This window comes from Muscardinus avellanarius (genome assembly GCF_963383645.1).
Source record: "Muscardinus avellanarius genome assembly, chromosome: 11".
NCBI classification, from domain to species: Eukaryota; Metazoa; Chordata; class Mammalia; order Rodentia; family Gliridae; genus Muscardinus; species Muscardinus avellanarius.
Window position 1 is genome coordinate 8736077 of NC_137797.1, and position 27922 is coordinate 8763998.

General features: G+C 40.2%; 1 pseudogene across 1 annotated transcript in view; it reads left to right on the forward strand.

The window, feature by feature from the left end:
• The window catches only part of LOC308269394 (myeloid leukemia factor 2-like), a 77282-nt pseudogene extending 53290 nt beyond the window's left edge, over positions 1-23992 (forward strand). The window contains exons 4-5 of the transcript in view: positions 16608-16869; positions 23886-23992. The product of the transcript in view is annotated as a myeloid leukemia factor 2-like (transcript). The remainder of the gene's footprint in view (positions 1-16607; positions 16870-23885) is intronic.
• Positions 23993-27922: the final 3930 nt, after the last annotated feature.

The following is a 27922-nucleotide window of genomic DNA, read 5'->3' on the forward strand; positions in this document are numbered from 1 at the left end:
CTCCCAGACCTATTTTATATTTTTTATTTGGAAACAGGGTCTCTTAAGCCAGTGGAGACTGGCTTTGAACCTGCACAATCCTCCTGTCTCAGCCTCACAAGCGTGGGGATTACAAGCGTGCGCCACCACACCTGGCTTTGCCCTACCTCTCTTCCATGTGTTTTCCATGGCTTTGTGGTAGATTATATGTTTTTCCATTTCTTTTACTCCTTGATTTTAAATGATTTCTAAGATAAAGAGACAACAGAAAGACTTTCTCTTTACTCTCCAGAGTAGAGTAGTCTTACAGACATCTGAAGATGGCAGGGGTGGGGGGTGGGTAGTGACAGAGATAAGGGCAGTTAGTCAAGGCTCAATTCCTTTATCTTCTACTTTAGGATCCAGGACAGTACCAAGTGTATATGTAGAAAGCTCTCGGGAAATACTTACTTAGCTAACTTGCTTTCTTTAATGTCAAATTGTATACATATGTTTATACATAAACATTTACGTAAACATCAAGGTTTTTAAGATTTGATATATCTCCTTTATTGGAAGTGCATCAAAAGTAACATCTGTCCAGCTAGAAAAAAGGTTATTAGTTGATTAAAATAATTTTATATAGAAACACTTGTATTCAGAAAAACGATTCCACCTGCAGAGACTTGCACCATTTGGTTGTGTGAAACCATCTCTGTCATTGGCCATAATAAAGGATCCTACTAGTCTAACTTGCATGTTAGGGTTGTCAGCTGTCTGACTGAGTGCTTGCATTTCTCTAAAACATTTTGTGCTGTTGCTTCTGATTACATGTGTTGCTCTTCACCAGCAGAAGGTATGCAGCCTGAATTGGGGCTGGGTGGACGAAAGATGAGGCGAATCGGGCCAACCAGAGAGGCAACAGATGGGCTGTGGGAGATGACCCTGCCCCCATGTTGTTTTTGTGCTGGTTGCTACTGATCATATGTGAATCAGTAGCCCAGAAATTGCAGTAAGTGATACTTTGATGAAAAACAAAGTTTGGAAGCCGGTTGTGGTGGTGCACGCTTGTAATTCCAGCATTTGGGAGGCTGAGATTGGAGGACTGCGGTTGGCGGATAGCCTCAGCTACTTGGTGAGGCCCTCTGCAACTTAGTGAGACCCTGTTTCAAAATAAAGAATAAAAAAAAAAAAATAGGCCAGGGGGTGTAGCTTGGAGGTCGAATGCCCCTGAGTTCCATTCCTAGACCTGCCCCCCAAAGAAAGAAAGAAAGAAAGAAAGAAAGAAAGAAAGAAAGAAAGAAAGAAGGAAAGACAGACAAAGTTTGATCTTGGATTTGGTAGGATTACAAATTTATAACACTAAAACATGATGCAAGTTTTACAGTAAATAAAATCTTAAGAGAAAGCTGGGCGTGGTTGCACATGCTTGTAATCCCAGCATTTGGGAGGCTGAGACCAGAGGATCACAATTCATGGACAGTCTCAGCTATTTAATGAGGCTCTCTGCAATTTAGTGAGACCCTGCTTCAAAATAAAGAATAAAAAATAGGGCAGGGGGTGTAGCTTGGGATCAGATGCATCTGGGTTACATCCCCAGACCCGCAAAAAAAAAAAAAAAAAAAAAAAAAAAAAAAAATCTGAATAGAATGCTTGTTTGAAAAATTTTTTCAAATAGCTTTTTCTTTTTTTCTGGGTAGTAGCAAGCACAGTCCTGGTCCAGGTTATAACAGAATTTGATGCCCTTTAACAAAACTGTAACTGCTCTAAGAAATATTGTTTTTAGTTTAAAATTAAGAAGTTGTGGCCAGGCTTGGTGGTGCATACTTGTAATCCCAGTATTTGGGAGTCTGAGACAGGAGGATCACAGGTTTGCAACCACCCTTAGCTATTTACTGAGGCCTTTCACAACTTAGTGAGACCCTGTTTCAAAACAAAGGATAAAAAAACAGGCCTGGGGTGTAGCTTGGAAGTAGAACGTCCCTGGGTTCAATCCCTGGTACTGAAAATAAAATAAAATAAAAAATAGGGTGGGGGTGTAGCTTGAAGATAAATGCTCCTGGGGTTCAATCCTCAGTACCCCACCAAAAAAAAAAAAAAAAAAAAAAAAAGAAGTTGACCTTTTTTTCTCTTTATGCTTAGCACTAGAAGTTAACTTTCTCTTGGGGGCTATTCTCTGCAAAGTTTTTTATAAAAAATATTATTTTATAAAAGTACTGGATATGTGTATCAGATGCATACCAGAATTATAGACTTATACAGTTTAACCTCATGCTTCATTAGGAAAGTTATATTATCAAGATGGATCTTTATTGTTTCTTGTAAATAGTAACAGATAAATGTTAAATCTCTGAATTTCAGCAATAGCAGTAATTATATATAATTCAAATTAATAGGAGAAAGTTTATTCTGAATTAGTGAAAGAACATTTTATTTATTTATTTATTTATTTATTTATTTATTTATTTATTTATTTATTTATTTATTTATTTATTGGTACTGGGGTTCCTGGAAGCCCTTCTACCTCCGGGCTATACTCCCAGACCTATTTTTTTACATTTTTATTTGGAAACAGGGTCTCCTAAGCCAGCGTGCGCGGCTGGGTTCGAACCTGCGCGATCCTCCTGTCTCTGCCTCCCAAGCGCGGGGATTACAAGCGTGTGCCACCATGCCCAGTGTGTGAAAGAACATTTTAAAGAATGTGTGGACATTGAGCATGGTGGCACATGCGTATAATCCCAGTACTTGGGAGGCTAAGACAGGAGGATTGCAGGTTCATGGCCAACCCCAGCAACTTAGTGAAGATTTTAACAATTTAGCAAGACCATGTCCCAAATAAATAACAAAATAGGGCTTGGGGTGTATCCCAGAGGTAGAAGGCTCCTGGGATTCATTCCCAGTAAAATGTGCATGCACACATACATAAAAATATGGAAGCCAGGTGTGGTGGCAGATGCCTGGAATCCTAGTACTTGGGAAGTTGAGACAGGAGGATTACAGGTTTAAGTACAGCCTAAGCAATGTAGTGAGACTCTCAGGCAGCAACCTAGCCAGACCTTGTTTTCAAAATGAAAAGGGGGGAGGGTACAGGCTGTATAGCTCAGAGGTAGAATATCTGTGGTTCAATATTCAGTGCCACACACAAAAAGAATGTATGGAGCTGGGCGTTATGGTGCACACCTATAATCCCAGTAATTGAGAGGCTAAGACAGTCACAGGTTCAAGGCTGGCATGAGACTCTGTTTTATAATAAAAGGGCTAGAGGTGTGGCTCTGGGGTAGAAGACCCCCGTGTCGCCTGGCGTGGTGGTGCACACTTGTAATCCCCGCGCTTGGGAGGCAGAAATAGGAGGATCACACAGGTTCGAAGCCAGCCCCGCGCGCTGGCTTAGGAGACCCTGTTTCCAAATACAAATGTAAAAATAGGTCTGGGAGTGTAGCCCGGAGGTAGAAGGGCTTCCAGGAACCCCAGTACCACCCCAAAAAAAAAAAGAAGACCCCCGTGTTCAGTCCTTAGTACCGTAAAATAAAAAAAAAGAATGTATGGTTTTACTTTTAAAGACCAATGAATAATATTAATTAACCTTTGTAAATTTTATTTATTTATTTATTTATTTATTTATTTATTTATTTATTTATTTTTGTGGGGCTGGGGCTGGAACCCAGAGGCATTTGACCTCTGAGCTACAACCCCTGCACAATTTTTTAATCTTTATTTTGAAACCGGGTCTCACTGAGTTGCAGAGGGCTTCACTAGGTAGCTGAGGCTGTCTGCGAACCGCAATCCTCCAGTCTCAGCCTCCCGAATGCTGGGATTACAAGCGTGCGCCACCACGCCTGGCTCTATTTTATTTATTTACTTTTTGTGTGTGTGTGTGTGTGTGTGTGTGTGTGTGTGTGTGTGTGTGTGTTACTAGAGTTTGAACCCAGGGGCATTCTACCTCTGAGCTACAACCCTAGCCCTATATTATTTTTTATTTTGAAATATGGTCTCACTAAGCTGCTGAAGCTGGTTATGAGCTTGTGACCCTCCTGTTTTAGCCTCCCAAGAACTGGAATTACAAGTGTATGCCACCATGCTCAGCTATAAATTTTCATTACTTATGTGCTTTTATTGGTGCATTATAGTCTCACATCATAACGTAAATCATGTTGACAGTGACATACATGCACACAGCACATGTACCCCCGGCCTCCCCATTTCCCCCTTTTCAAAACAGAGTACCGAGGTTGACACTGCTATATTCACTTATATACACAGAGTTGATGGCAGTGTTTTCATTAGTGAACTGTAGTCTTCCTCCTCTCCTTCCCTTTAGACAACCTTCCTGGCTCCACTGAGGTTACTCTTCCATTATCTGGAATCCCTCTTGTATCCCAATTACTCCCTAGCTTGCACATGTTAGAGAAAACATGACCCTTCACTTTTCTGTGATTGGCTAATCTCACTTAACATAATGTTCTCCTGGGCCTTCCATTTTCTTGCAAATGACATAATTTTGTTCTTTATTGCTGAGTAGAATTCCATTGCATGCATTTCTCATAATTTTGTAATCCATTCATCTGTTGATGGCTACCTGAGTTGGTTCCATAATTTGGCTATTATAAATTATACTGCTATGAACATGGGTATTCATAAATTACTGTAGTTCTCTGGTTTCAAGCTCTTTGGAAAGATACCCAGGAGTGGTATGGCTAGATCATATTGTGGATCCATTCCCAGTTTTCTAAGGAATCTCCACAATTATCTTCATAGTGGCTGAACTAGTTTTGCAATCCCACCAAAATTTTAATGGGGTCTCACTATTTTACTCAGGTTGGTCTTGAACTCATGGGCTCCAGCAGTCCTCCTGCCTTGGCTTTCTGAGTAGCTGCATGGCAGTACTTTGTTTTCTTTCTCTCTCTCTCTCTCTTTTTTTTTTTTAAAGCAGAGATTTTGCTGATCTTATTATTATTATAAAAATCATATAATGTTAAGCTTTGTGTGGTGGCACATGACGTTAGTCCCAGTATTTAGGAGGCTAAGACAGGGGGATTCTAAGTTCTAGCCAGCATGTAATAACAAGACTTTCTTTCAAAATAAAAAATAATCCGGGCGTGGTGGCGCATGCTTGTAATCCCCACGCTTGGGAGGCAGAGACAGGAGGATCACGCTGGTTCGGAGCCAGCCTCGCTGGCTTAAGAGACCCTGTTTCCACATAAAGTTAAAAAATAGGTCTGGGAGTATAGCCCGTGGGAGTGTAGCCCGGAGGTAGAAGGGCTTCCAGGAACCCCAGCACCACCAAAATAAATAAATAAATAAATAAAAGTGTGTGGTGGCGCACACTTTAATCCCAGCATTTTGGGAGGCTGAGATAGGAGGATCGCGATTCGCGGACAGTCTCAGCTACTACTTAGGGCCTTTGCAACTCAGTGAGACCTTGTTTCAAAATAAATAATAAAAAATAGGGCTGGGGGTACAGTCAAGGGTGTTAGGATAGTGCTGTTCTTGTACATCAGGTGTCTAGAACTTTCTTCTAAAATTAAAACTCTATGCCCATTAAACACTGTTTATTGCCAGAACTTTCTTTTTTCTTGGTACTGGGGATGGAACCCAGGGGCATTCTACCTCTGAGTGACACACCCAGTCCTATTTTCTTATTCTTTATTTTGAAACAGGGCCTCACTGAATTGCAAAGGGCCTCACTAAGTAATAGCTGAGGCTGTCTGCGAACTGGAATGCTCCTGTCTCAGCCTCTCAAATGCTGGGATTATAAACCTGCACCACCACACCTGGCTCTTTGCCAGAACATTTTAAGTGATAAAACAACTCATTTGAAAATGAAATATCCATCAACACACACATTGTGTTAGTATCTTTTGTAATTATGTAATTATAAGGTACTGTTTTGTTTTTTCACTTAATTTGCTAAATACTGTAAAATTGTTATTTTTTAATCCCTCCCACCCCCAGTAGCACACAGTCTTTATTTTGAAACAGGCTCTCACTGGGTTGCGGTTGCAAAGGGCCTCACTAAGTAGTTGAGGCTGTCCATGAACCGCCATCCTCCTGTCTCAGCCTCCCAAATGCTGGGATTACAAGGGTGCGCTGCTACGCCCGGCATGGGGCTTTGCTTTTTGGTTAAGAACTTTTTATATGAAACTATGATTTTAACTTTACACTTCAACCTTTAATAATACTTTAGAGGAATGAGGTTTGCCAGTTTTTGTCTTTTACTTCCTAACACTATTGTTAATGGTACTGTATCTTTCATATAGTCTCTCTCTCTCTCTCTTTTTTTTTTTTTTTTGTGGTACTGGAGTTCCTGGAAGCCCTTCTACCTCCGGGCTACACTCCCAGACCTATTTTATATATATTTTTAATTTGGAAACAGAGTTTCTTAAGTCAGCGAGGCTGGCTATGAACCAGCGCGATCCTCCTGTCTCCGCCTCCCAAGCGCGGGGATTACAAGCGTGCGCCACCACGCCCGGCACATGTAGTCTCTTTTAAGGAGATATTTTTGCAGGGCTGGGGATTGAACCAAGGGGCATGCTAATCAAGTGCTGTACTTCTGAGCTGCATCCCCAGCCCTTTGTGTAGTCTTTATGTCATCTGAATTTTCCCTAAGACTGCCAGCCATGATTCCAGATAATTTTTGGGGGGGGGCATTTAACCTCCGAGCTACACCCTTAGCCCTATTTTTATTCTTTATTTTGAAACAGGGTCTCACTAAGTTGCAGAGGGCCTCACTAAGTAGCTGAGGCTGTCCGCGAACCTCCATCCTCCGGTCTCAGCCTCCCGAATGCTGGGATTACAAGGGTGTGCCACCAGGCGGGCTTCCAGATAATCTTTTTATAGCTTTCATTTGATTTTTCCTCTTTGTTCAGTCAACAATGACATGTTGAAGGCCTGTTATATGCAAATACTGTTTGCAAGGCCTCTCTACCAAATACAAAGTTGTTGCTTGCACAGTTAAAACTTTCAATGTTCTAATGAGAAATATGAATTCTTTAGCAGATTTTTTGTGTGCACGTGCATGGGTGCTGGTGATTTGAACTGTTTGCTAAGCAAGTACTCTTACCACTGAGCTGTACCCCTAGCCCCTAATACAAATTCGTGTAACCCATAATGATTTAACACTTGTTTACGGAAAACCTGTTTCTTTATATGAAGCCACTTTTCCTAGGTCCTAGGGCTGAAGTTTTCATATCATTCTTCTGCTTTCCTTTAAGACTCACTTAAGAGGTTTTTTTTCCTTCAATGTACATTTCAAGCTACTGTGTGTGTGTGTGTGTGTGTGTGTGTGTGTGTGTGTGTGTGTGTTTGCACGTGCACACACGCAAGAGAGGGAGGAGAAGAGATGGGAAGGGAAGAGGAGTGAGGAGGAGAAAGAGCGAGTTCACACGCAGTGAAGGTTATTGAGGACTGCTGTCTTGAGGTTAATTTTCAGGGGTCCATAATGTCATAAAATTAAAGTCTTTTTAGTCTACAGAGGCTGCTGTTAAAGGAAACAAACATGCTATTTTAAGGGGCAGTGGCTAAAAGAATACAGAGCCAGATAGATCACTCTTAGATATTTTTCTAGTATCCACAGACAATGTTCAAATGATGATAAATCATAGTTAAGATGGAAAATCTTTGAAGGCTAGGTTCTGGATTTTCTTAATTTGTTGTTTTGTAAAAATTGTTGAAACCCTTAAAAAATCACTTTCCCCAATGTTTGCTACTACCTTTTTTTCCCTCTACACCTCCAGCCCTACTTTATTTTAATTTTTTTAATTTTTAATTTTTTTTGTGTGTGTGGGTCTGGGGATGGAACCCAGGGGCATTTGACCTCTGAGCTACACCTCCTGCCCTGTTTTTTATTCTTTATTTTGAAACAGGGTCTCACTAAGTTGGGGAGGGCCTCACTAAGTAGATGAGGCTGTCTGCGAACTGCGATCCTCCAGTCTCAGCCTCCCAAATGTTGGGATTACAATCCTGTGCCACTATGCCCTGCCTACTTTATTTTAATTTTGAAGCAGGATCTCACTAAGTTGCTGAGGCTGTCTCTAAACCTGCAATTTTGTTTCAGCTTCTCAAGTACTGGGATTACAGATGTTCACCATCATACCTGGCCATACTACCTCTTTGAATATTTGAATATTCCTAATTTTTTGGAGTAGAAATTATTACTATTATTATTTGTGGTGCTGGGGATCGAACCCAGGGGCATTCTACTTCTGAGCTATACCCCCAGCCCTATTTTATTATTTGTTTGGAAAAAGGGTTTCACTAAGTTGCTAAGGCTGGTTTTGAACCTGTGATCCTCCTGTCTCAGCCTCCAAGTACTAGGATTACAGGCGTGTCCCACCAAGCCCAGCTTTTTTAGAAATTCCTTCTTAATACCTTTTTTCCCCATGATGTCATTCTTCATCTTCGTTATTCTCACGTTACTTTTCCAACCCATTTTTATGAAGTATATCAATCAAAACACTGATAGAGTTTGGGCACATTGTTGCCTTATATGATGATAGAATGTGACTGTCTTTAATTTTAATTTTGTGACTGTGCAATATTTTGTTAGTTTCTAAAGTCTTTGCAGTAGTCTGTAGGAACCTCTCAGGAATTTCCCTTTCTAGATCAAGAACTATGGCTTTTTCATTATAACACCAGTAGAAACTGGGCGTGGTAGCACAGGCTTGTAATCCCAGCATTTAGAGGCCGAGACAGGAGGATCCTAGTTCCTGGACAGCCTCAGCTACTTAGTGAGGCCCTTTGCTACTCAGTGAGGCCATGTTTCAAAAATAAAGATTAAAAAATATGACTGGGGGTGTCACTCAGAAGTAGAATACCCCTAGGTTCCACCCCCAGTACCGCAAACAACAACAACAAAAACAACAAAAACAATAGAAGTATTTTAGAAAAAAATTGGAACCTATATTTTAAAAATTCATTACGTAATATGTGTGTTTCAAGGCATAACATGTTCATAAGTACATACAATTTAATCTGTTAATTAATTAAATTATTTATTTTGGTGGTACTATGGGTGGAACCCAGGGGCTTTCTACCTCTGGGCTATACTCCTAGACCTATTTTATATATTTTTTGGAAACAGGGTCTCACTAAGTTATTGAGAGTTTCACTAAGTATTAGCTGAGGTTGGTTTTGAACCTGCGCGATCCTCCTGTCTCCGCCTCCCAAGCACGGGGATTACAAGCGTGCACCACCACGCCCAGCTTAATCTGTTAATTTAAAAATAAATAAATTCAGCCGGGCGTGGTGGCGCACGCTTGTAATCCCTGCGCTTGGGAGGCGAGACAGGAGGATCGCGCTGGTTCATAGCCAGCCTTGCTGGCTTAGGAGACCCTGTTTCCAAATAAAAATATAAAAATAGGTCTGGGAGTGTAGCCCGGAGGGAGAAGGGCTTCCAGGAACCCCAGTACCACCAAAAATAAAAATAAATAAATAAATAAAAATAAATAAATTCAGAAGAAGAAACTTTCATAGTTTAAACAAACAAAACTCCTATTTGTGCTTTTGTATACTTTACAGGCTTGTTTTCTCTGTGTAATGCTTTTATATATGATTATGCCTTAAATCTTACTTTTCCTTTTCCTTTTCTTTATTTTGCAGTACTAGGGATTGAATCCAGGGGTGTTTCTGCCACTGAGCTACTTTCTCAGCCCTTTTTATTTTTTAAATTTTGACACAGGGTCTCTCTAAATTGCTGAGGCTGGCCTCCCAACTTGTAGTCCTCCTGCCTCAGCCTCCCAAGTAGCTGGAATTTTAGGCGTGTGCCCCCAGGCCTGACTTAATCTTACTTTTCTTGTGATACTAAGGATGGAACCCAGTGGGTTTCTGTCTGAGCTATACCTGCCCTATTTTATTCTTTTATTTATTCATTTATTTTTTGCTGTACTGGGGATAGAACCCAGGGGCATTCTACCTTTGAGTAACACCCACAGCCCTATTATTTATTCTTTATTTTGAAACAGGGTCTGAGTTTCAAAGGATCTCACTAAGTAGCTGAAGTTGACTTCAAACCTGCACAATTCTCCTGTCTCAGCTTCCCAAATGCTGGGATTACAAGTGTGCGCCACCATGCTCAGCTTTATTCTTTTATTTTGAAATATAGTCTCACTACGTTGCTGAGAGCCTCACTGTTGCTGAGGCTGGCCATGAACCTGCAGTCCTCCTGTCTCAGCCTTCCAAGTGCTGTTACTATAAGTGTGGGCCACCATGCTCGGCCTAATCTTACTTTAAGTGTAACTTTAGAATAAACATTGCCACATTTGAAATGCTTCGTAAAGCTTGGCATGGTGGCACGTGCTTGTAATCCCAGTGCTTGGTAGGCTGAGACAGGAGGCTAGCAGGTTTGTGGCCAACCTGAGCTACTTAGTGAGGCCCTCCACAACTTAGTGATACTCTGCTTCAAAATAAAGAATAAAAAGTAGGGCTGGCTGGTGATGTACCTTGGAGGTAGAATTCTCTGGCTGGGTTCTGTCCCCAATACTGGGGGGAAAAAAAGCTTTATAAAAATTATTCTTAGTAACTGAGTGTGGTGGTGCACGCTTATAATCCCAGCACTCAGGAGGCTGAGATAGGAGGATTGTGGTTTGTGGACAGCCGCAGCAACTTAGCAAGGCTCTTCGCAACTCAGTGAGACCCTGTTTCAAAAAAAAAGAAAAAAAAAAGGCTGGGTATGGTGGCGCACGCTTTTAATCCCAGTGTTTGGGAGGCTGAGACAGGAGGATCACACAGGTTCGAAGCCAGCCTCAGCTACTTAGGCCGTCAACAACTTAGTGAGACCCTGTTTCCAAATAAAGTATAAAATAGGTCTGAGAGTATAGCCCGGAGGTAGAAAGCCCCTGGGTTCCACCCCTGGTACCACCAAAAAATAAATAAAATAAAAAGGTAATAAAAATTAAAAAATAAAAAAGACTAAAAGAATAGGGCTGGAGTTTAGCTCTGAGTTACAATGCCCCTGGGCTCCATCCCTAGTACCGCAAACAAAACAAAACAAAACAAAAAAACAAACCTGGAAAAAATTATTCTTAGTAGAGCTAGGTGTACTGGCACATGCTTATAATTCCAGCACTTGGGAGGCTGAGACAGGAGGATCATGGTTCATGGACAGTCTCAGCTGCTTAGTGAGGCCCTTTGCAACTCAGTGAGACTCTGTTTCAAAATAAAGAATATAAAATAGGGCTGGGGGTGTAGCTTGGAGGTAGAATGCCCTAGTTCCATCCCTATTACCACATATGCAAACAGATAAATTATTCTTAGTAAATGTAAATAAATGCAGGGTTCAGTGAATATACATATTCTTAACTATTAATTCATGTGAAAGAGACTTTCATATTATTTCTTATTTTTTTGAGACAAGATCTTGCTGTTTTGCACAGGTTGCTTTTGTACTCTTTGGCCTAAGTGAATCTCCTCCCTCAGCCTCTTGTGTGCTGGGATTACAGGCATGAACCACCATGCCTGGCTCTATTTATTTATTATTTATTTATTTATTTATTTATTTATTTATTTATTTATTGTGATGCTGGGGATTGAACCCAGGGGCATTATACCTCTGAGCTATACTCCCAGCTCTATTTTATTATTTATTTATTTTTGGTGGTACTGGGGTTCCTGGAAACCCTTCTACCTCTGGGCTACACTCCCAGACCTATTTTATACTTTTTTTAAATTTGGAAACAGGGTCTCTTAAGCCATCCTGGCTGGGTTTGAACCTGCATGATCCTCCTGTCTCCGCCTCCCAAGTGTGGGGATTACAAGCGTGTGCTATCACACCTGGCTTCTATTTTATTTTTTATTTTGAAACAGGTTCTCACTAAGTTGTGGAGGGCCTCACTAAGTTGCTGAGGCTTGCTGTGAGCCTCTCATCCTCTTGTCTAAACCTCCCAAGTACTAGGATTCCGAGTGTCCTACTCTTTGTCATTTTAAAGATTCTTTTTGAGCAGGGCATGGTGGTACATTCCTGTAATCCTAGTACTTGGGAGGCTGCAAAAGGAGGATCACAGGTTTGAGGACAGCCTCAGCAAGAAGTCAGACTTATCAACCTAGAATGACCCTGTTTCCAAATAAGAAATTAGGCTGGCTTCAATTTCTGATACAACACACACACACACACACACACACACACACACACACACACACTCTCAGTTCTTATGTTGCCAGTTGTAAACTGTACTTGATATCCTGGTTCTTGCTACTATGATTGAATATTCATATAGGTTAAAATATTTGAACTAATACACATCATCAACAGACATCTTTGTATTGATATTTCCTTATAAAATCTAATGATGTGGGAATTATTTTCTTTCTTTCTTTTTATACTTTTTTTTTTTTTAAAAACAGGGTCTCCTAAGCCAGTGCGCGCGGCTGGTTTCGAACCTGCGCCATCCTCCAGTCTCCGCCTCCCAAGTGCAGGGATTACAAGTGTGCGCCACCACACCCGCCTTATTTTCTTTTTTCTTTTTTACCAGAAAAAAGTCATCTTTATTAAATATTTCTTAAATTGATTAAAGGTAATAAAGAAGATGAGTGAAATTTTATATTTAAACTTCAATTTCTATCACAAAGTCATTCTCTGACCTATATGTACAAGTTGAACAACATAGTTTCCTTTTAAAACTAGAGGTTTTTTTTTTTTTAATTGGTGCACTGTATTCATACATCATAATGGGATAAAAAAAATTGTGTAGACATACATGCACACATTGCCCAGTTAGCCCCTACCCAACTCCCACCCCATTCCCTCCCCATCCCTCCTTCCCATGCTTAGTGGTTGACATCTAATATTATAGCAATTTATCCAAAATTAACAATGATAATCTCACATAACAGATTCATTTGTCTGATATAAAACTTTTGATCACTTAGAGATAACATTTCTTTTTGCTTTCTTGTCTTACCAGAGGATTTTTTTCTTTTTTTTTTAAAGGTGAAACTATTGCCGGGCGTGGTGGCGCACGCTTGTAATCCCCGCGCTTGGGAGGCAGAAACAGGAGGATCGCGCAGGTTCGAAGCCAGCCGCGCGTGCTGGTTTAGGAGACCCTGTTTCCAAAATGAAAATGTAAAAAATAGGTCTGGGAGTGTAGCCCGGAGGTAAAAGGGCTTCCAGGAACCCCAGTACCACCAAAAAAAAAAAAAAAAAAAAAAAAAGGCGAAACTATTATACATTTATTTTTTTTCAGAAAAAAAATCTATCCTAACATGAAATATGAACTCTAAATACCCAAAACAATCTCAAAAAAGAACAAAGCTAGAAGATGTACATTTTCTGATTTCAAACCTTATAGAGCTACACTAGTTGAAACAGTGTAGTACTGCTATAAAGGCAGATATATAAACCTGTGGAGTAAAATAAAAAGCCTAGAAATAAATTCTTCCATATATGGCCAAGTTATTTTTGACAAGGTTTCCAAGAAAATTTGGTGAAGGAAGTAATAATCTTTTCACTAAATATTGCTGAAAAATAATAATTACATGAAAAAAATAAAATTGGACCCTTACCTAACACCATATACAAATATTAACTCAAAATAGATAAAAGACCTAAATGTAAATCTTAAGACTATAAACTTTTAGAAGAAAACCTGAGTCATAACACTTCACAACATTGAAATTGACAGTGATTTCTTGGATATGATTTCAAAGGCACAGGCAACAAAAGAATAAACAAACTTCCTAAAAAGTAAAAAAATATTGTACATCCAAAGACAATGTAAACAGAGTTAAAAGTTACTGATGAATGGGATAAAATATTTCCAAATGCTATATCTGAAGGAATATTAATATTCCAAATAGAAATTCTAAAAATTAGCAACAATAAAAGCAAACAATACAATTTAGGAATAGGTAAAGGACTAAAATAAATAATGAATCCCCAAAGATTTTAACCAATAAACACATGAATATATTCTTTGCTTAGTTGTCTGCTGGATGGAAAATCTTGTTTCTCTGGTTCTGGTGTGTATTACCTATTTCTATTTTGTAGTTAATCTCTTTGAATATTTTCTCTAGTGCTGGTTTTGAAGACATAAATTCCTTCAGTTTCTGTTTGTCATGGAAGCTTCTTATTTTTCCATCTAATTTGATAGAAAGTTTTGCTGGGTAGAAAATTTTTGGCTGGAAGTTGTTTTCTTTCAGAGTTTGGAATATTTTACTCTAAGCCCTTCTGGCTCTCATGACTTGTTTTGGGAAGTCTGGAGTGATTCTAGTTGGTTTGCCTCTGAATGTCACTTGGCCCTTTGTTTTTGTTGCCTTTGAGATTCTCTGCTTGGCTTCCACATTGGTCATTTTGACAATTATGTGGCGGGGGGATCCTCTTCTCTGACCCTGTCTAAAGGGAGTTCTATAAGTTTCCTGGACCTGTGTATCGACCTCTTGCTCTATGTTTGGAAAATTTTCTGCTATTATTTCTTTGAAGAGATTATTGATCCCATTGGTTTCACCTTCTTTTCCCTCCTTTATTCCAGTTATTCTTAGGTTAGCTGTCTTAAAATGGGCCCATATTTCTTCAATGTCAGATTCCTGCTGTCTGATTTTTTTTTCTAAGTTAGAAATTATGCGTTCGTTTTTGGAGTGATCATCTTCTAGGAGCAAGATTCTATTCTCCATGTGGTCTAATCGATTGTTTATAGTTTGAATTGATGCCTTTACTTCAATGATTGCTTTCTTTATTTCTTTTAGAGTCTCTCTAAATTCTTTTAGAAAGTTCTGTATTATTTCTACAGTTATATTCCTGATTTGATCTTCTGGAGATCTCTGAATTTCTGTGTTATCAGGTTCTGATATTATGGGGTTGTGGGCGTTCATTGCTCTATTGTTGTTCCTCTTTCCCATGATTTCAGAAGTTTGTGCCTTCTCTGGTTTCTTCCCTGGGTCACTACGACTTCACTTAGGGTGCTCTGGATCTCGAGTTTGTGGTAATCTCAGCCGCTACTACTCCTTTACTGGGTTGTATCGTGAAGTCTCAGACCCAGGGAGTTAATTGAGGCTGCGCAAAACTGTGGGGGTGCCGGGCTGGGCGTTTTACCACAGGGAGCTCTGACTCAGGTGTGCCACCACTACTCCTTTGCTGGGTTGGACTGCAAAATCTCAGACCCAGGGAGATTATTCTGGGGATTTCTCTGCTGCAATTTTACTCATGGTTATTGTGCGCACTGTCATGGGTGTGGTGGACTGGCCTCAGCTGCTGGCAATATGGCGTCACTGCCACGCCCTCGGCTGTGAAGCTGGTGTTTTTCTTTTCTGGATTTGAGCTCCGTTCTGAGGCCCTGGAAGGCGTGATGAGCTTGGCCACTGGGAGTTTTAGATGTTCTCTGCGCTGAAAGAATTGCTGAATTACACCCAAATGATCCGCAGCTGCTCACTTCAGCTCCTTGTTTACCTTTCCACTCTGCAGCCTGGTGCTGTGATGCATGATGGCGCCGGCGCAGCTCCACAATACGGGCTCTTTTCTTTTTTGTTCTCTGGTTGTTCTTCTAGTTTTCTTTTTCTCTGTCCCTTGTGTTTACATTTTTTATTTCTCTACTGATAGTGTTTTCTGGCTATGAAAAGCGCTGATTTTGTGGCATTAGAGATCGGTGTTAGCAGGACTCGTAAACACTGCTTTTCTCAGTCGCCATCGTCCCGGAAGTGTGTATTTTCTTTTTTTAATGTGAAAGTATTTTTTAAAATTTTTATTGGTGCATTGTAGTCATACATTGTAATGGAGTACAAGATGGTAGAGGCACACATGTACACATCACTCATTTAGCCCTTCCCCAATTCCCACCCAGTCCCTCCTTCCTTCTTCCTCATGTTTGTTGTTTGTTTGGCTTAGATATGTTTGACTTTGATATGTTTTGAATGTACATCATGTACATTTCCTTTTTATTTCCTCCCATCCCCCTTAGTTATGTCACCTTATTTGCTCATCTGTGGTTCCTCCTTTTCATCTAGAGTTCCTCCTATAACCCTTTTTCTCCCTTGTTTCTGCATATTAGGTAGAGCGGGAATTATTAAAGAATTTTCTTCCCTCAGATTATGTTGGTACAATATACTTTAATACCATGTGGCTACTCACTAAGTGTTATTTCTCAAGATATGTTCCTTCATAGTCAGAAGATAACATATATCTCATAGCTATTTCTCCTTGACCAGCATTTTTTTTAACCCATTATATGTTGAATGTGCTACTTTTATTTTGGTTGTGTGTTGTCCTCCTAGATAAACTAGTAGGGGACAGCATCACACTTAAAATCTAATGCATTCTCTGACCCTGTTTAAATTTTTTTTTTTTTTTTTTTTTTTTTTTTTGGTGGTACTGGGAGTGGAACCCAGAGGCTTTCTACCTCTGGGCTATACTCACAGACCTATTTTTTTATATTTTTATTTGGAAACAGGGTCTTACTAAGTTTCTGAGAGCCTTACTAAGTAGCTGAGGCCAGCTTCAAACCTGTGCGATCCTCCTGTCTCAGCCTCCCAAGCGCGGAGATTACAAGCGTGCGCCACCACGCCCGGCTTTCTGAGCCTGTTTAATAACCATACCAGCTTCCTCACAAAATGCTTTTAAGAAGAATGGTACTTTGCTAGTTACATAATTTATAACAGTATCCAGCATATACTCAGTGGTGTAGTTCCTTCTTGGTACCATCTAAACTTGTTTCTTCTTGCACTTCCAGGTTGCCATCACGAAAGCCAAAGTGGATTTCTCCAGTGTGGTGTGCCTGCCCCCTTCCGTCATTGCTGTGAATGGGCTGGACGGAGGAGGGGCTGGCGAAAATGATGACGAACCAGTGCTCGTGTCCCTGTCTGCGGCCCCCAGTCCCCAGAGCGAAGCTGTTGCCAATGAACTGCAGGAGCTGTCCCTGCAGCCCGAGCTGACCCTGGGCCTCCACCCTGGCAGGAATCCCAATTTGCCTCCGCTTAGTGAGAGGAAGAATGGTGAGTACCTATGGAATTATTGCAGTGCCTGGTTTGAACTAGGATCTTCATGTTTATAATGTTATAGATCCTTACTTTATTTCATGTTTCTTGAAAGTTTCTTAAAATCTTAATATTTTTTGTATACCAGAGAAAAGAGTGGTAATTTAAGTGATTGTTAAAATCCCCAAATTTTCTGTCTGGGTTATTATAATTTTTTCTTGATTTGTTTTCCATCTTCTCTGCTACCTCCACACCATTCTTTCCATAAAGTAATTAATTAAGCAAATATTTGTTGAGCATCAAAGTATTATGAACCTGTGCTAAGATTAGGGATTAAATGATAAACAAGTCTTTGTCATCGGGAAATTATCCAGTTTTATACCTTCTTACAGCAGTCTTTAAGAGCTTTCTAGCTTAATATGTTTTATTTATTTATTTATTTATTTATTTATTTATTTATTTATTTATTGGTGGTACTGGGGGTGGAACCCAGAAGCTTTCTACCTCTGGGTTATACTCCCAGACCTATTTTCTATTTTATTTGGAGACGGGGTCTCACTAAGTTGCCGACAGCCTCACTAAGTAGCTGAGGCTGGCTTCGAACCTGTGTGATTCTCCTGTCTCAGCCTCCTAAGCGCGGGGATTACAAGCATGCGCCACCATGCCCGGCTTTAATATGTTTTAGTATTTGCTCAATGGGACAAGCAAAATAAATTTCTTCTGAGGTATGTTTTACAAGGCAGGCAGGATCTTGTCTTTGTTTCTTGAACTTCTACTCTTATCCTCCATTTCTAATATGATCTATATAGCTACATTTACAAGTCATCTCCAATTTGTTTAATTAAAAAATTATAACTTGTCATAAACTATTTAAGATTTAATAAAAGTAAAGAATAAGGTAGCACATGCCTTTGTACTCAAGTCCCACTGGACTTGCATTCTCTTCACGAATCCCCAAAGTAATGACTGATCTCAACTTGGAATTTCCCTTTTTTTTTTTTTTTGGTATTAAGGATTGAACCCAGGGGCATCCTACTTCTGAGCTACATCCCCAGCCCTATTTTTTATTCTTTATTTTGAAACAGGGTCTCACTAATAGCTGACCATCAACCTGTAGTCCTCCTATCTCAGTCTCCCAAGTACTGGGATTACAAGCGTGTGGCTCCAAATCCTGGCTTGAACTTGATATTTCATTGCCAAAGACATCTGTATTTTTTTTAACATATGAATATATTCCCCAAGCAATATATAATATTGCTTTCATGTTTTAAAATCATATATACAAACTGGGCGTGGTGGCACACACTTGTAATCCCAGCATTCAGGAGGCGAAGACCGGAGGAGGATTGCAGTTTGTGGACAGCCTCAGCTATTTAGTGAAGCCCTACACAACTTAGTGAGACCCTGTTTCAAAATAAAGAATAAAAAATAAGGGCTGGGGGTGTAGCTTGGATGTCGAATGCCCTTAGGTTCTAGACCCGCAAAAATAAATAAATAAAATAAAATAAAATAAAGTCATATATACATATATAGTATGTTAATTGGAGAGAAAGCTATAGATGCTTTCAACGTATAATAGGGTTAAGTCCCTGTAAACCCATTGTGAATTGAAAATATCAGAAGTTAAAAATTAATTAATACAGCTAACCAACAGAATGTTGTAACTTAGCCTAGCTTAACTTAAATATGATCAGAAATACTTACATTAGCTTACAGTTGGGCAGAACCATCTAGGATAAAGTATTGAATAGCTCATGTAATTTATTGAATACTATACTGAAAGTGAATGATTGTATGGGTATGCTTTTCCACTACCATAAAGTAAAAAAAATTGTAAGTTGAACCATTATAATTTAGGGACTATCTAAATATTGTGTTCCTGTGCAACTTAGGTTTATTGTTCAATGTTTGTTTACCTTGTGTTATTAAAGACATTCTATATTTTCTCCTTAAAAATTTTTTTTTGTGGTACTGTGGATGGAATCCATGACACTTTACTACAAAGTTACACCCCCCCAGCCCTTTTATCTTTTGAGATAGATTTCTCTAAGTTATGGCAGACTGGCCGTATTCTATATTTGTTCTAATCTAGTCTATTAACCATTCATTAATTATTAATTATTTATTAATTACCAACAATTAGATTATTACTAATCTAGGCTATCACCATTTATTGAACAGTCTGCTTGTCCCTGTTTATTTTTAAATAGCAGCCTTATTTTAATTTGTGTGTGTATGAGTTAGTTTCTAGATTTCCTTTTCTGCTTATTGTTCTCTCTAACTATCTCTGTGTCAGTACTACATCATTCTAGTTACTATAACATAGTGAAACCCTGTTTCAAAAAAATTAAGAGTTATGGGTGTACTCCAGTGATAGAGCATTTGCTTTGGCTTGTCCAAGGTCATGGGTTCAATTCCCAATAAACACACACACACACACACACACACACACACACACACACACACACGATTTTTTTTTTTTTGGTGGTACTGGGGTTCCTGGAAACCCTTCTACCTCCAGGCTACACTCCCAGACCTATTTTATACTTTTTTATTTGGAAACAGGGTCTCTTAAGCCAGCACTGCTGGCTTCAAACCTACGTGATCCCCCTGTCTCTGCCTCCCAAGTGTGGGGATTACAAGAGTGCGCCACCACGCCTGGCACACACACACATGATTCTAGCATTGACATTTTATAATACTTTCTATAAGTATATACAGCAAGTATTTTCATCATCATTAATCAGTCTAATGTTTTTGATGCATTTCAAAATGAAATGTACAACTACACTTCCTGTCATCGAAGCTTGCCTCCTTCCTTCCTTCCTTCCTTCCTTCCTTCCTTCCTTCCTTCCTTCCTTCCTGTCTGTCTGTCTGTCTGTCTTTCTCTTTCTTTCCTTCTTTCTTTCTTTCTTTCTTTCTTTCTTTCTTTCTTTCTTTCTTTCTTTCTTTCTTTCTTTCTTTCTTTCTTTCTTTCTTTCTTTCTTTCTTTCTTTCGATGGAACCCAGGGGCCTTCTACCTCCGGGCTATGCTCCCAGACCTATTTTATAGTTTTATTTGGAAACAGGGTCTCTTAAACCAGCTGAGGCTGGCTTTGAACCTGCGCTATCCCCTGTCTTAGCTTCCCAAGCGCGGGGATTACAAGCGTGCGCCACCATGCCCGGCCAAAGTATACTTTAAATGCAGAATAACACACAGCTTATAAGTGTCTTCATTATTGAGATATCACAAAGTGGTAACTGTGTGTAACTAGTAATTAGTGAAGAAATAAAATATTACCAGCACCCCAGAACCCCTGACATGCGCTTCTTTTTTAGTCCTCATTTCTAACTCAAATAGATTAGTTTTACTTTTTATTTTTTAATTTTAATTTTATTTGTTTGTTTATTTTTGGAGATGGGGGCATGTTATGTTGCCTAGGCTGGCCTCAAATTTCTGAGCTCAAGTGATTCTCTTGCCTCAGTTTCACAGGTAACTAGGAGTACAGGCATATGGTATAGGTGTTTTGCTTGCTTTTAACTTTATTTTTTAATGTATTTTAGTTTTTGTGGTAGCAGCTCTCATTATTCTCTATTTTTTTTTCTTAAAGCACTTATTACCTGTCATTTATTTATTGTCTTTTTCATGAGGGCTTAAACTTTTTTTTGTGTGCGCAGTACTGGGGATGGAAACCGGGGCATTCTACCTCCGAGCTGCATCTCATCCCTATTTTTTATTCCTTATTTTGAAACAGGGTCTCACTGAGTTGCAAAGGGCTTCACTAAGTAGCTGAGGCTGCCGGCAAACCGTGATCCTCCTGTCTCAGCCTCCCGAGTGCTGAGATTATAAGCATGTGGCTCCAGACCCAGCTTCAGAATCTTTGTTTTGTTCATTGTTATATACTGACTCTGGGCTCAATGTAGGTACCTAATAAAGATTATTGAATAAATAGATCGATGTTTTACTTTTTTTGTCCCAAGAGGCAAGAACTGTTTTCACGCCAATGGTTATTAACAGTATTTGGGAATTAGGTGACACTTTGGTAAATTTTTGTTTTATAGTGCTGGGGATCAAATCCAAGGCCTTCCACAACTAGGCAAATGCTCTACTATTGAGCTACCTCCACAGCCCATCCAGGAGATTTTTTTGTGCCTTATTTTCTTATTCTTAATCTCTCCCCTACCCCCAAATGGCAGCTTCTTTAGGTTATTTGTATGCTAAGGGAAAGAGTTAATCCAGAGGGAAAGACAGAAAAAGAGGAAGGGTATCTGGTAGAGCAGGGCTCCTGTAGAGAGAGATCTGAGGGTGGGTCCCAAGGTGCTGGCCCTGTCTTAAGCAGGAGTAAGGACTGGGGGAGGGGAGGAGCAGAGGAATGACAGGGAAGTTGATGACAGCCAGCAGTAGACCACTAGTGTCTGGTACTGACAGTATTGTCAGTGGAGCAGAGAGCAACTGTTGGGGTATCCTTATCCTTTTTATTTGGAAACAGGGTCTCTTAAGCCTCTTAAGCCAGCAAGGCTGGCTTCGAACCTGCACGATCCTCCTGTCTTAGCCTCCCAAGCATGGGGATTACAAGCGTGCGCCACCTCACCGGGCTAAAACTTTGCCTTTTGTATTCAAGCTCCTAAGAGTTATTTACATCATCCATCTCTATTTTCTCATATCCCAGAGACATCACTGCTTTATGGCATCAGTCATTACCTGTTTTGGTTTTTTCTTTTCTGAAATTGCCACTATCAAGTTCTTCGGTGTTCTTTTTGTTATAGATGGGGCAGTCACTCTCTAGTCCTTATTCTACTGGACCTTCTTCATAGCATTTGGCATGTCGGCCGTTTCCTCAGACCTGAAACTCACCTCCACTGATGTCTGTAGCATCCCCTTTCTATGGCTTCTTTAATATCTTTACAGATTTAAAAATTTCTCCTTATAGGTCACTTCCCATTTCCAACCACTAGCTTTTTTATTTTTTGGTACTAGAGATTGAGCCCAGAGGCATTCTGTTTCTGAGCTATGCCCCTAGCTCTTTATTTTTGGTGGTACTGGGGATTGAAGTGAGGGGTAATCTACCTTTAAGCAACACCCTCAGCCATATTTTGTTTTTGTTTTGGAAGAGGGTCTTGTTAAGTTGCTGAGAGTCTCACTAAGTTGCTGAGGTTGGTCTTGAACTTTTGATCCTCCTGTCTCAGCCTCCCAAGTACTGGGATTACAGGTGTGCACCACCATGTCCTGCTGACACTAGCTTTTCTGCACATGCCCTTTACTATCTTTCTCTGTGTACCTCTTAAATTTTTTTCTCCTTAGCAATTGTCTCTGGGGGAAAGAGGCTCAATGCGATAGCAAGAAAATAATTATTAAATTTTACACAGGGTCTTTGCATGGTCTGTAAAGGGATGTAAGGATAGAAGCACATGTGGGCAATCTCTTTAGAAGATCATGACCCTGGGGAGCATGGCATTCTAAAACAGAATGAGCCAGGAGTTTATGGAGGGCTTTTTCTTGAATGAGTTGGCCATACTGTGTGTTGAGAGGGTGAAGTCAGAAATTTACTTCCTCTCAGATCTGTTTTTCTGAGAAGAATATCTCCCATGAACGAGCACTGTGTTAGCAAGGGTCATTATGGGCCAGTAGGCAGCCATGGTCCTTCCCCTCTATTTCCTAGAAAGAGGAGGTGTCTTTGGCTAGCCCAGTCCTTAGTGGTCTGACTGGAAAAAGTTGGTAAGAAGTTTCAAGGCATATTTTTTTCATTTTCTTCTTCTGATATCTTTGAAACTGAGAACTTAGGTCTACAGCAGGGTGTAACTGATCTGTGTCTGGATCCTGTCCATCCTGGGCTTGGAGAAACCTGGAAAAACTTTCTTTCTAATGCTCCAGCCTTTGGCTCAAGGAGTTCTGGTCCTTAGTGAATGAATATATCATAGTTGAAAATTATTTATTTTACCAACTATATGTTCATTCCTAAACATTATAGGTTAATTGAAGCTTATATGAATGGAACAATTCTGTATTTCTTTTTTGCTTAACCTGGTGGTTATTTATTCATCTTATATATAACTGTAGCTCATCCATTTTCATTGTTGTATAGTGGATACTTCAATAGATAACCATTCTTTAATTTTTTTTTTTTTTTTTTGTGGGCCTGGGGATGAAACCCAGGGGCGTTAGACCTATGAGTTACACCCCCTGACCTACTTTTTATTCTTTATTTTGAAATAGGGTCTCACTAAGTTGCAGAGGGCCTCACTAAGTATCTGAGGCTGTCCGCAAACCGCGATACTCCGGTCTTAGCCTCCTGAATGCTGGGATTGCAAGTGTGTGCCACCATGCTTGGTCCATTCTATAATTTAAAAATTCATTCTGAACTGGGCGTGGTGGCGCATGTTTGTAATCCCAGTGCTTGGGAGGCTGAGACAGGAGAATAGCATAGGTTCAAAGCCAGCCTCAGCTACTTAGTGAGGCTCTCAGCAACTTAGTGAGACCCTGTTTCCAAATAAAGTATAAAATAGGTCTGGGAGTATAGCCCGGAGGTAGAAAAGCCCCTTGGTTCCACCTCCAGTACTACATAAAATAATTCAGCTGGGCATGGTGACTCATGCTTGTAATCCCTATGCTTGGGAGGTGGAGACAGGAGGATTGTGCAGGTTCGAAGCCAGCCTTGGTGGCTTAAGAGACCCTGTTTCTAAATTTAAAAAGTATAGAAATAGGTCTGGGAGTGTTGCCCGGAGGTAGAAGGGTTTCCAGGAACCCTAGTACCACAAAAAAAAAAAAAAAAAAAAAAAAAAAAAATCATTCTGCTAGTAGATATTTGTGTTGTTTCTGATTTTAGACTATTACTATACTATTGTTGCAAATGTCCTTCTGTACCCTAGTGTGTGTGTGTATTCTATATAATATTATATATACTATATGTATACCATATATATATATATATGCATAGAAATGTATATATGGAGGTATATATAATTACTAGGTAATACTAACTTGTTTTCTAAAGTGAGTGTGCCAGTTTACATGCCTTATAGCAGTTTATGAAAGTTTTTGTTTTGTATGGGAGCAGGGGCACTGGAGGTTGGATCAGGGCCATGTGTACTGGCGAGCACTGCCTCTGAGCTGCACCTGGCCCTCTGCTGTGGATCAGGGAGTGACCTCCGTGGGTACTTCTGAGCCTGTGTTGCTCCCACCAGCCTATGTGTTTCCTGCAACAGCACCTCACAGTCTCAGTTACAGTAACTGTGATCAGTCCTGTTACATGGAAAGCAACTACTTCTACCCTGTTCTTTTTTAGGAGTGTTTTTCTTGGCTAGTCTTGGGCCTCTGCATTTCCATATGAATTTTAAAATCACTATTGGATTTTGATTGGAATTGCATTAAATCTATAAACTAAGGAGAAGTAACATCTTTGGAATGTTGTATTATGTATGTGTCATATTTTTTCATACATTTAGATCTTTTGTAAGTTTCCCCAGTAAGGTTTTTTGTTTGTTTTGTGGTACTAGGTATTGAACCCAGGGGTGTTCCACCTCTGAATTGCACACTTAGCCTTTTAAGTTTTGAAACAGGGTGAGTTACCATGCACCGGCCTCAAACCTTCAATCCTCTTGTTGAAGCCTCTCAAGTACTGTGGTTACAGGTGTGAGCCACTACGCCTGGCTGAGGTTTTATAACCTCCTTTGTGATGGTCGTGTACATCTTTTGTTCTGTTTGTTTGTTTTTGTGGGGCTGGGGATATAAGCCAAGGCCTTGTATATGCGAGGCAAGGGCATGTCATTCCCATTTACTTTCATATGTTTCACATATTTAAAGGGTTTTTTTTTTTTGGTCTTTTTGCAACCGGGGATCAAACCCAGAGTGCCACACCTGCAAAGCAGGCAGGTACTTTTCCACTGAGCTACAACCCACCCCATGTTTCACATATTTATTTTTTTATTTTTTATTTTTTGGTGGGTCTGGGGATGGAACCCAGGGGCATTCGACCTCCGAGCTACACCTCCTGCCCTATTTTTTATTCTTTATTTTGAAACTGGGTCTCACTGAGTTGCAGAGGGCCTCACTAAGTAGCTGAGGCTGTTCGTGAACCGCGATCCTCGGGTCTCAGCCTCCCGAATACTGGGATTACAAGCCTGCGCCACCATGCCTGGCTTCACATATTTAAATACTGTTGTGTTACCTTTCCCCTTTCTTTAGCTGTTGTTGGGGATCCCATTTTTTTTTTTTTTTCCGGTGTGGTACTGGGGGTGGAACTTAGAGGCTTTCTACCTCCAGGCTATACTCCCAGACCTTTTTCTATTTTATTTGAAAACAGGGTCTCGCTAAGTTGCTGAGAGCCTCACTAAGTGGTTGAGGGTAGCTGAGAACCTGTGATCCTCCTGTCTCAGCCTCCCAAGCGCAGGGATTACAAGCGTGCGCCACCACGCCCGGCATTGCTGATACCGTATGTTTGTATGTGTTTGTCATCTTTGATACAGGGTAGGTTAGGAAGAGTTATTGGAAGAGACAAAAGCAGGAGAGAATGAGAAAAAAAAAGCACATATGCATCCCTCTTTTTTTTTTTTTTTTTTTTTTTGTAGTACTTGGGTTGGAACCCAAAGGCTTTCTACCTCCAGGCTATACTCCCTATTTTATACTTTATTTGGAAACAGGGTCTCACTAAGTTGCTGAGAGCCTCACTAAGTAGCTGAGGCTGGCTTCGAACCTGTGCGATCCTCCTGTCTCAGCCTCCCAAGTGCGGGGATTACAAGCATGCGCCACCACGCCCAGCTTGCATTTCCTTTTAATAGTGGTTCTTTTTCTTCCTTTGTGTAGGATTTAGGAAGTAATATTTTTTTCCCCCCATGTTGTCCAGAGCCTGTAGAAGAAAGTACAGAGAGAGAGAGAGAGAGAGAGAGAGAGAGAGAGAGAGTTCTCTAAAGGAAGCTCTGTATTCTTTCATGCTGCAGTGTTGCACAGGAAGAACTCATTGTTGGGAGAAGTAAAAATTTTGAATGGGCAGTTTCTGATCCAAATTGTAATATTTTCTTGAGGAATGAAAAGAGTTTTAATTGTTATTCAAGAAGCCTCAAGAATTTTTCTTTTTCTTTCTTTCTTTTTTTTGTGGTACTAAGAATTGAACCCAGTTAAATGTAAGAAGTCTCAAGGATTTTTTTTTCTAGTACTGGAGATTGAACTCAGGGGCATTCTACCTCCGAGCCACGCCCCCAGCCCTATTTTTTATTCTTTATTTGGAAATGGGGTCTCACTAAATTGTGGAGGGCCTCACTAAGTAGCTAAGGCTGGCCTCGAACCTGCAATTCTCCTGTCTCAGCCTTCCAAGTACCGGAATTGCAAGCATGGGCTATCACGCCCAGAAGAAGCCTCAATAATTTTCTAAATTAGTTTTCACTTGAAAATATCCCAATTTTAAGCATGTCAGTTCATTAAATGATTCTGTTTACAGTGTGATGTAGACACTTTCCTAACCTACTCTATCTCATTGCATAGAAATAATCGAGTTTCCTACTCTGATTTGTCAAATGTGAGCTAGACTCCTGGAGAACAAATAACAGATAGAATCCTGGCTACTAAAAAACAAAGTCCCGAACTTCCTCCCCACAGATGCCACTGCCCAGAGAAAACTGCTGTTAGCACGGGGTTTATTTCCCTCTAGTGTTTTTCCAGCCTAGCACTGTAAACCCAATTACATGGCCTGTTTCTTTTTCTTTTTCTTTTCTTTTCTTTTTTTTGGGGTGTGTGTGTGTGGTGCTGGGGGTGGAACCCAGGGGCTTTTCTACCTCCAGGCTACACTCCCAGACCCATTTTATACTTTATTTGGAAACAGGGTCTCACTAAGTTGCTGAGAGCCTAAGTAGCTGAGGCTGGCTTCAAACCTATGCGATCCTCCTGTCTCAGCCTCCCAAGTGCTGGGATTACAAGCGTAGGCCATCACGCCCGGCTACATGGCCTGTTTCTGTTGTTCATCATTGTAGTTTAAGAATTTTTTCTGCCCAGCATGGTGGTGCTTGCATGCCTGTAATCCCAGTAATTGGGAGGCTGAGACAGGAGGATCCCAGGTTCAAGGCCAGCCTCAACTACTTAGTGAGGCCCTCCCCAATTTAGCGAGACTGTTTCCAAATAAAGAATAAAAAATATGGCTGGGAGTTAGCTCAGAGGTAGAATGCCTCTGAGTTCAACCTCCAACACCAAAATAAAATACAATAAAAGATTTTTTTCTGTGTCATTGAGATAATTTCATAAATAGCTTCCCCCCCTGCCTCTTAGACATACCCTATATATTTTTTTTATAAAAAATGGCTCTATTTTATATTTTATCTTGAAACCCAGTCTTGCTAAACTTGCAGAGGCTGACTAAATTTGTGATTCTGCTGTTTAGCCTCCCCAAGTAGTAGGGTTATAGGTGTGTGCCACCACAACTGGCTTATAAGTAGGTTTTTGTTTTTTCTTGTTGGTACTGGGGGGTGGTCTACCTCCAAGCTACCCCAGCCCTATTTTTATTCTTTATTTTGAAACAGGGTCTCACTGAGTTCCAAAGCTGAGGCTGTTCGTGAACCATGATCCTTCTGTGTCAGCCTTCCAAATGCTAGGATTAAGAGCATGTGCCACCACGCCCAGCCTCTACAGGTACTTTAGTTAGTATTTGGAACCACTTTCAGGAAGTTGTACAAAGGTTTTTTACATGTTCCTCTCTCAGTACTCTAGATAAGAGGCTGGATTAAGTCAAGAAAGACCGAGTTCTTTTTGGCTTTATTTTATAGTTTGTGGGTGTACAAGTTTGTGGAATTTGAAACTGGAAAAAGAACCTGATAAACTCTGCTGCCTTTATTATTATTTTTTTAAAGAGCCAGCTTACATCATTCTTCCTGTAAGAGCAATTTGGGTTTCTGGTTAACTAGAATTAATTGCTATTTCCTTTACATTTGATTAGCTCATGATTTGTATGCTTATTTAGCACTTCTTTTTTCTTTTTTAAATTGTTGGTTAGAGTTTTTATTTATTTTTTATTGGTGCATTGTAATCATATATCACATTGGAATACAAAACTTGAGAGGATATACAAGCACACATCATCCAATTAGCCCTCATCCAGTCCCCATCCCATTC